We start from the raw sequence: 9325 nt of genomic DNA, 5'->3' as shown, positions 1-9325 counted from the left end.
TAGTTCTCAGGCTGACTGGCATCTGCATCCGCTGACCTATGGGTAGACATATATGCAAATTTTGAGAACTCTATTGTTGATCTTGATGAGATGTGTATGTGTTTGAGGCAGAGGGCTCCCTCTTTGCCTCTCCTGGCTTCAGGTGGTGGCTGACAACCCTTGGTGTTCCTTGGCTTGTGGCCACGTCACCCAGTTTCTGCCTCTGTGGCCACATGGCCTTCTGCCCCCTTTGTGTCTCCGTGTCACTTCCTGGAAGGACACCAGTCATGCTGGATGAAGGCCCATCCCACCCCAGTGTGATCTACCCTTAACCCATTACAAAAAAAAAAAGGGAATCTTTAAAAAATGATACGAATGAACTCATTTACAAAACAGAAACAGACTCACCGACATAGAAAACAAATTGAAGGAGTACCCATCATGGCTCAGTGGATTAAAAACCAGACTAGTATCCATGAGGATGCAGGTTCGATTCCTTGCCTTGCTCAGTGGCTTAAGGATCCGATGTTGCCACGAGCTGTGGTGTAAATCAAAGATGCGGCTCAGATCGGGTATTGCTGTGGCTGTGGCTCGGATTTGACCCCTAGCCTGGGAACTTCCATATGCCGCAGGTGCAGCGCCCCCACCCCAAAAAAAAGAAAAAAAAAAAAAGAAACTTATGGTTATCAAAGGGGAGAGGAGGTGGAAGAATAAATTAGGAGTTTGGGATTAACAAGTACAAACTACTGTCTATAAAACAGAAAAACAACAAAGTCCTACTGTATAGCTCAGGGGACTACCTTCAACGTCTTGTAATAACCTATAATGGAAAAGACTCTGAAAAACTACATAGATTATATATATACATACATATACATGTATATATCTGTGTATAACTGATCTGTTTATACCTGAAACCCACACAATATTGTAAATCAAGTATATTTCAATTAAAAAAAAATAGTGGCACTCTGAGCCTCTTTAAAAGACGTGAATGGGGAGGGGGGCAATATTTAACTCAGCACAAGGCCTTAAAGAGACAATGGAGTCCCTCGCATTTTTGCAGCGGGGAAACTGAGGCCCGAAAAATCAGGCATTTCTCCCAGGTCCCACTGTCAGCCAGGGACCCGGCTAGGAGCAGTTCCAGGATTCCTGATACCATGTACGGCCTCCAAGGAGGCGCGGAACAGGTGCCACCAGAGCTCCGGTCTGTGAGAGTCGGAGGCGAGCCCTCCACCCAGGTGCCCGGCCCCGCCCACACACCTGCACATGCCAACCCGAGGGCTTCCGGGGCTGGCCGCTCACCGCCCCTCCAGCGCTGCCTCCCCAGGACTCTCTCTTCCTTCCTACTGCCAGTCGGACCCAGTCACCAAGGGAGACAGGCCTTGGTTAATTTTTTCACCCTTCAAAAAAATAAATTCATAAATGGTCCTTGGCAAGCTGTTTACTACCCGGCTTTAATGGCCTGTTTATTACCTTGAGCCCGCGTCTGTTAACACGCCCCCTCGTCCTTTTCCCTCATTAACTGTCAATTTGGAGGCCAGTTTTGGCATTAACCATGCCTGGGCCTAAATGGCTGCGGACAGTTGATTTTATGACCGAGGCTTGTCTTGGAAACGCGGGACCTGTCGTCAAAGGAGAACCGCGAACCGAGGGGTCTCAGCCGCGGGCAGCGGTGCGGCTGCGGGCAGAAGGCGGGGCGCATAGGGTGCTGGGGGCGCCAAAGATGCTTCGCCTTTCTTCGGCAGCTGAGGGACTGGAGCATGTTTAGAAGGAGGTTTAATTATGGAAAGAGATGGAAAAAAATCTCCGAGCTGGAAAATCGGCCCTCCTACGAATGCAGAAAAGCAAACACCTCTTTGGAAAACAACCCTGACAGGTCCACGCTGGGGCTGAGACCGTCCCCGCTTCCCATCCACGCTGTCCCAGCCTCACCGGGAGCAGAGGACACAGAAATGATGAGAGATGGCCTTGACCCCAAGAGCTCCTGTCCAAGGAGGAGACGGACATGTCCACAGGGGAGCTCAGGGAGGGACTGGGCAGGGGCTGGGTGCTGAGCTCCTCAGAGCCGGTCAGAGTTGGTTCCGCAGAGGGCCTGGCGTGAGCCCGGAAGGATGGGCCGTGCATCATGGGCAAAGAGAAACGTGGACACGTGGAAGAGTGGGGTGCAGGAGCATCTCTGTTAGGGTTCCAGCCCTCCATGGGCACAAAGTCCAAATAGGAAGGGACAGGGTCATAAATAACCCCCTGCCACCCTCTCTGGTCACCTCGAGTTCCAGCCACACCATCTGCCATGGGTTGAACAGGGTGCCCCCAGAATCCGGAACCAGCACCTCAGGATGTGACCTTATTTGGAAATCAGGTCTTTGCCGATGACTTCGTGAAGATGAGGTCGTATTGGAGCAGGATGGGCCTCAAATCCAATGACTGATGTTGTTATAAGAAGGGGTGGGGGGGGGAGTTTCCATTGTGGCTCAGTGGTAACGAACCCGACTAGGACCCAGGAGGATGCAGGTTCGATCCCTGGCCTTGCTCAGTGGGTTAAATCATCTGGTGTTGCCATGAGCTGTGCTGTAGGTTGCAGATGTGGCTTGGATCTGCCATACCGTGGCTGTGGGGTAGGTCGGCAGATGTAGCTCCGATTAGATCCCTGGCCTGGGAAATTGCATATGCCACTGGTATGGCCCTAAAAAGACAGAAGAAGAAGAAGAAGGAGTAGGAGGAAAGGAAGAGAGAGAGGGAGAGGAGGAGGTTTAAGCCACCCAGTATTGGTTACGGCAGCTCTAGGAGACCAAACAACATCCGTCCTTCCCTTACACAGCTCCAGCCCCTCAGGCCCTTCCAAACCTTCTTTATTGTTTAAAGATCCAGCCAAGGAGCTCTGGGCTAAATGGGCTAGCTGGGAGTTCTCTTGTGGTGCAGTTGGTTAAGGATCTGGCCTTGTCCAGCTCCTAACCCTAACCCTAACTTGCTGATGTGGTGCAGGTTTGATCCCTGGCCCAGGAACTTCCACATGCCTCAGCACAGCCAAAAAATAAAAGGAAAAACAGAACTAACAAAAAAAGGCGGGGGGAGTTCCCATTGTGGCTCAGCAGGTTAAGAACCTGATACAGTGGCCGTGAGGATGGGGGTTCAATCCCCAGCCTTGCTCAGTGGGTTAAGGATCTGGCGTTGCTGCAAGCTGTGGTGTGGGTCGCAGATGTATCTTGGATCTGGAATGGCTGTGGCTGGGTCGTAGGCCGGCAGCTGCAGCTCCGATTTGACCCCTAGGCTGGGAACCTCCATATGCCGCACGTATGGCTGTTAAGGAAGGATGGGGGAGCTGAATACACACTTCTAATTTCACTTCCTTAAAAAAAAAATCCCATCAAGTTACAGTAAAGGGATTTTTAAAGACACTTCCACAAGGATGGGAGGGAAGGAGAGGAGAAAAGCAGGAAAGCTTGAGTCTCATGATGCTCATGCATAATCTGGGTGCTGCCTGCTGGGCTCGAAGCATGACCTCCACGGGGGCCTCCAGGGCAGCTCCCACCATCAAGGTCCTGAGCGACAAGCCTGGCCTGCTTACCACTTGCTCTTGACTTTGAGAAGATGGAGTTCCTGCTCTCCCGGGCAGGGTCCAGGTCCAGCCCAGACACTCGTATCCACTCTTCTGCTTTGACCTACTCCTGAGCATGTGCACAGGAAATACAGGTGGACAGCTGCCCACCCCATACCTGGCTCACATGGTGGCCCCTCCGATGCCCCACAAGGGTGCCCTGGGCCTGACGTCCCCTCCAGGGAGTTCCCGGGAAGCTGAAGCAAGCGCGTCCTGGAGACGATGCCCAGCTGCAGCTGGAAGCAAGCACGTCACCCTTTTGCATCACCAGGTTCAAAACTAAACAATACAATGGGGGAAAGCTCCCCTGTGGTGTAACAGTCTAAGGATCTGGCATTGCTGCAGCTGTGGCACAGGCTGCAACTGTGGCACAGGTTCGAACTCTGGCTCAAGAACTTCCACACGCAGGAGGTGCAGCCTGAGAAATTTAAAAATATTGGATAGATACCCACGCAAATGGTAAAGCTAAACACAGGTTAGTTAGAGAATCTTCAGATCTTCGGCTATAGGGGAGGGAGGTGGGCACAGCTGAGAGCTGCACACGGGACCCGAAAAGCAGCCTTTCTCCAGCTGGAGGTGCACGTGAGTCACCTGGCTCCGTAGGTCTGGGAGGGGCCAGAGGTGCTGCCTTGCCAACAAGCTTCCAGGTGAGGCTGCTGCTGCTGCTTGGAGGACCACGCTGAGTACCAAGACTCTGAGTTACTGGTAATGTTCAATTTCTCAGCCCAAGTAGGAGCAAATGGGTGGGCATTTTCTTGTAAGTTAGGAGTACGCCTCGTATGCTCTTGAGTGCATTTGCTCTGCCTCTGAGTTAAAAACGAAAACAAAACACCTTCTCCTAGATGGCCTCCTTCCTGTTCTCAGACCATGCGGCAAGTGGCACCTGTGCTCCTGGGCATGTCCTCCAGGGGTTACAAACTCCAAGTGTGACAAGACCAGGCAGGTGACATTCTCCCACCAAGGTCACATGCCTCAAACATGCCAGCCATTAAGAGAGGACTAATTAGCACTGGCAGGAATGTGAACCCAGACTGCCAGATGGAGCTCTTTAAGAGAAGCTGTCTATTCAGATATTTGTGTAAAATCTGATTTTATCCCCCAAGACTGCATGGGCTGCGAGGAGTCTGTGAGTCACAGAGGCTCTGACCCAGATCATGACGGATCTAGGGTTCACTCAACCCTCAAGCACACATGGGGTCCTCGGCAAAGGGGCTTCTCTGTAACCTGGACGGTCCCGGCATCAGCAAGGACAATAATGAAAGCAAGCACTTAGGCAGCAATTATCCTGTGCCAGGCTTGGCTCCAATTGCTTTACATGTATTAACTTATTTAATCCTCTCAAACTGTGTGCCAGGCACTGTGCTAAGCTCTTCAGGTATTTTTAATGGACAGAATCCTTGCCAAAATGCTCTGATGATGGTGTAAGCCCCCCTTTTACATGTGAGAACAGCTGAGTCTCAGAGCCGTCACTTGCTAAGGTTCCAAAGCAACCTCGTAGCCGGGATGTCAGGCCAGGGTCACGTTCCCAACCACTGTGCCAGGTTACACACCACCACTTAGCACAACCATGGTGCTCGGCTGACGGGTCTACAGAATGTGTCCTATTCCTCCTTCAACAGGCCTTGTAACCTTGGGCAACACAGGCATCCTGTCTCTCGCTTCAGCTGGCACACCTGCAAAATGGGCTTAACAACGGTGCCTGGGTCCCTGGGATGGAATGGGGATTTAACTGGGGAAAAGTATTTGGCTCAGACCCTGGGTCTGGAGCTGGCTAAACAGCAGCAAATTTCATTGCTATGATTGCCTGTTTTATTGATGTCAATTTTTTTTTTCTTGTAAACTTAAATGCTTTGGAGTCAAGCCGGCTTTTATGTTCACAAGGTTATCTGTGAGTTGCAAAATATTTTCCCCTGTATTCCCCCATTCAATCTGGGCTGCCACAATCAGACAGACAGTAAGCTCAAGGATACTTTCTTTTTGCATTGGTAGTGGAAACCCGAGGAGCAGACAGCAACTGCTCCAGGCCTGTCAGATAGATGCATTTGGTGTTAGTTTTTCTCATGACCACAGCCGTAACGCCGAAGTGGTCTTTCCATCTATAATAGTACTACCGTCTGTGTGCACTACAATGCATTCACTCCCATCCCCATTTGGGGTTTGGAGAGCCGAGTATCCAGGGACACTGCTGGCAAAAAGTTGCTGGAACGTGAAAAGGGACGGAGTTCCCACTGCGGCGAAGTGGGTTGAGAATCCACCTATAGCAGCTCTGGTCACTTCAGAGGTGTGGTTCCACCCCGGGGCCGGACAGTGGGTTAAAAGAGCTGGTGTTGCCCAGCTGCAGCATAGGTGACGCTGTTGCTTGGATTCAGTCCCCGGCCCAGGAACTTTCATATGTGGCAGGTGTGGCCATACATTTTTTAAAAAAAAGAAAGAAATTTTTAAAAAGTGAAAAGGGAAAATTGTGGCGAAGGGGAGCACGAAAGACGGAGGAGGAAGGGGAGGAACTAAAACTCCAGCAGGAGATGTGTTGTCAGATCTTCCCAGGGAGAAGGAGCCCACAGAACTTGGCTGAGCGCCTACTGTGTGCAGGAGTTCAGGCTACCCACGTGACACAGGTCATATCTCATCACACAGGTCATAGCTCTCTCCCGAGGGGGAGGTGTTCCCACCCGACTTTGACAAGAGAGGACACGGAGGCTTAGTGTTAGCAAGCTGCCTGGTCAGCCTGCTGGCCCTGGGCATGAATGCCCCTCTGTTGGACCATCTCAGCTTGCAGGCTGTTGGGAGTTTGGAAAAGCTTCTGCCTCGGTGCTCCAGGCTCTCATTTACCGCTTCTTCCCATGCCATGTCCTCCTGGGCTCCCAGCTCAAAGGAAGACCCAGCTCCTGAAACCGACAACTCACCACCAGGAAGAGACCCCACCCCCACTCCACTCCCCCACCCTGGCCATTGATAAAAATCGCCCTTTGTTTCTAAAATACTTTGCCCATATGTTAATCCCATTAATCTAATTATCCGAGAAAGCAATGAAAAAAGAATTTTTATTTTCCTATTTACAAAACAGTTTCGCTTATCTCACAGAAGCCACCCAGCAGGTATGCGTCTTCTCTTCACCGGACCCTCTGTTACCTGTAGCCTCTTGGGAAATGGAATTACTGACCCCACCTCAAAGGCTTCCTCAAAGCACAAGGGGACCCATTCCTTCAAACAAGGGGACTCCTGTAAAACCTCATTTTTGGGCTTTCTCCTGGCCTGAAACTCAGAGCACCGGAAAGCAGAAGTACCACTCTGCTGCTCCCTTGGGGGGTGGGAGGATCCCTTTTTAATACCAAAATTGTTTCTGTAAGGCCCCACTGGATTACAGGAATTGTTCACGTGTCCTGGATGGTAATCCTTTGCTTGTCAAAGTGTTGCCATTGTCTTCTTTCAGTCTGTGGTTTGTTTGTTGAAGGTGAATTTGAACAGCAAGCTCTGGATGTTCCCTAAGTCGCATTTACCGATTGCCCTTCTTAAATCTCAATTAGAAAAGACTTCCTGAGCTGGAGGAGTTTTTAAGAGTTTTGAAACTGTGTCTTTCTTATTTACACTTTTATCTGGATCGGGTTTTTGTGAGTAACAGGGTGGCGTAAGGACGCATTTTTGCTTTTGTCCTCCTATGGGTACCCGTGGCCCCAGCATCTTCTACAGACGAGATCTTCTCCGGCTGGTGGCCTGACATGTCGTTTGCAGTCAGATGTTGGGTTATCAGATGTGCTTGGGTTTGTTTCTGAGTTCTCTATTCTGCTTCCCCCGTCAGGTTGTCTGTGCCAATAACCCACTGCCATCATCCACATGGCTCAATAAAAACCCTCCATGTCTTCTAGGCAAATTGCCCCACTTCATGTTTCTTTAGGAATGTCCTGGCTATTCTTGCTTCCATAGAAATCTTAGAATCAGCTCGTTCAGTTCCTTTAAAAACCCAGTTGGGATTTTGATTGGCATTGGATTAAGCCTATGGCTCAATGTGGGGATATTTAAGACGTTCGACATGTCGAGTCTTCCTGGCTATGAACTGCAAATATTCTCCACGTATTTATGATCGCTTTAATGATTTTCTCTAACAAGATACACTGTTTCTCTATGAAAGTCTTCCCCATTTAAAAAAGAATTATCTGGGAGTTCCCGTTGTGGCACAGTGGTTAACGAATCCGACTAGGAACCATGAGGTTGTGGGATGTATCATACAACACGAGAGAAACAGAGACAATATTAGAGACAATAGAGACAGATCCCTGCCCTTGCTCAGTGGGTTAAGGATCTGGCGTTGCCGTGAGCTGTGGTGTAGGTCGCAGACGCGGCTCAGATCCCATGTTGCTGTGGCTATGGCATAGGCTGGCAGCTACAGCTCTGATTCAACCCCTAGCCTGGGAACCTCCATATGCCACGTGAGAGGCCCAAGAAATGGTAAAAAGACAAAAAAAAAAAAAAAAAATTATCTGTATGTGCCTCATACATTTTCTTCTGTTGCTATGATAAACGAAATCATTTTTGAAACGACATTGCCTTTTTTGTTAATATATTTTTTATTAATTTTTAATTTTTAAGATTTCATACAATTTTGAAGGGTTATGGTCCATTTACAGTTATAACAAAATATTGTCTCTATTTCTCTCGTGTTGTATGATACATCCTTGAGCCTATCTTTTTTTTTTAGGGCCGCACCCTCGGCACATGGAGGTTCCCAGGCTAAGGGTTGAATCGGACCTACAGTTGCCGGTCTACACCACAGCCAGCAAGCAACACCAGATCCGAGTAGCGTCTGTGACCTACACCATAGCTCATGGCAACACCAGATCCTTAACCCACTGAGCGAGGCCAGGGATCGAACCAGCAACCTCATGGTTCTTAGTGGGAATCATTTCCACTGCACCACAACGTGAACTCCTCCTTGAGCCCATGGTTTATGCCTCGTAGTCCCCAAACCTTTAGTTCCTTCTCCCTCCTCCCCACTGATAACCACTAGTTTATTCTCTACCAGTCTGCTTCTTTTTTGTTATATTCACTGGTTTGTTGGTTTTTAAAATTTTTTATTTTATTTTTATGGCCACACTTGCAGCATATATAAGTTCCTAGACTAGGGGTCGGATGGGAGGTGCAGGTTCCGGCCTACACTACAGCCACAGTAACACTGGATCCCAGCTGCATCTGCGACCCATGCTAAAGGGTGTGGCAATGCTGGATCCTTAACCCACTAAGCGAGGCCAAGGATTGAACCTGCATCCTCAAAGAGACTATATCGGGTTCTCAACCCTGAGCCACAATGGAAACACCTGTTGTATTTTTTTAGGTTCCACATATAAGTGATATCATACAGTATTTATCTTTCTCTGCCTGATCTGTTTCACTTGACATAATGTCCCTAAAGCGAAACAACATTTCCTAATTGGTTGTTACTGGTACATAGAAATATAATTTTTTTTTTTAATTATTGGCGTTATGTTTACTTTGCTGAACTCTCAGTACTAGTACTGTGTAGATTCTTTTGTATTCCTATGTAAACAATTGTATCATCTGTCAATGGCAGGCTGATTTCTTTTTTTCTAATCATTGTATCTTTTACATTTTTTCTTGTCTTACTGCATTACGTAGGACCTCTGGGGCAATAATAGGGACAGAATGCACTCTTGTCTTATCTCTCGTCTCTAAGGAGAAGGTGCTAATTTACCACCACTGAGACTGATGATTTTGGTGTATACCTTTATCTTGCCA

The 9325-nt window shown here is 48.8% G+C and overlaps 1 non-coding gene across 1 annotated transcript; it reads right to left on the bottom strand.

Moving 5' to 3' along the window:
- Nucleotides 1-5485: 5485 nt before the first annotated feature.
- LOC146401903 (small nucleolar RNA SNORA31) lies at nt 5486-5619 on the bottom strand. Its single transcript, XR_014811728.1, has one exon. It is a non-coding gene; the product is annotated as a small nucleolar RNA SNORA31 (small nucleolar RNA).
- Between the last annotated feature and the right edge of the window lie 3706 nt (nt 5620-9325).

This window comes from Sus scrofa, chromosome 7, assembly GCF_054392235.1.
Source record: "Sus scrofa isolate SSC_HxYL_T2T_F1_AM1 chromosome 7, Sscrofa_HxYL_maternal_Yorkshire_Landrace_v2.0, whole genome shotgun sequence".
Classification (NCBI taxonomy): domain Eukaryota; kingdom Metazoa; phylum Chordata; class Mammalia; order Artiodactyla; family Suidae; genus Sus; species Sus scrofa.
This window is presented reverse-complemented; position numbering and strand designations above follow the sequence as displayed.